Source organism: Penaeus monodon, chromosome 21, assembly GCF_015228065.2.
Source record: "Penaeus monodon isolate SGIC_2016 chromosome 21, NSTDA_Pmon_1, whole genome shotgun sequence".
Taxonomy (NCBI): Eukaryota; Metazoa; Arthropoda; class Malacostraca; order Decapoda; family Penaeidae; genus Penaeus; species Penaeus monodon.
This window is the reverse complement of record NC_051406.1, coordinates 44,304,770-44,305,090: the sequence shown is the minus strand read 5'-3', so window position 1 is coordinate 44,305,090 and position 321 is coordinate 44,304,770.

Sequence of the window (321 nt, the reverse complement as noted above, 5' to 3'; positions counted from 1 at the left end):
GTATCATTAGCTCCTTAAATTAAGCGTGACTCATCAACACAGCCCGATCTGACCCGCAATACAATTTAGAAGGAAGGTCCCCGGTCTTATCACTTCTCTTGGAATTATGAGAAGCCCCTCTCTCTGGGCCGCGATCGTCAGCGCCCCTGGCAAATAGCGGAGAGAACGGCGGAGGACAAAGGGTTCGCGTTGAGATAAAGAGAAAAAATGTAAGCAAGAAAGACGTAAATAACGAAATAAGAAAAGACACGATCGGCAACACGGAGTTATGCTTGGCGGCGGCTGGTGAGAAAGGAGGCTCGTTTAGATAAAGATTGAGAG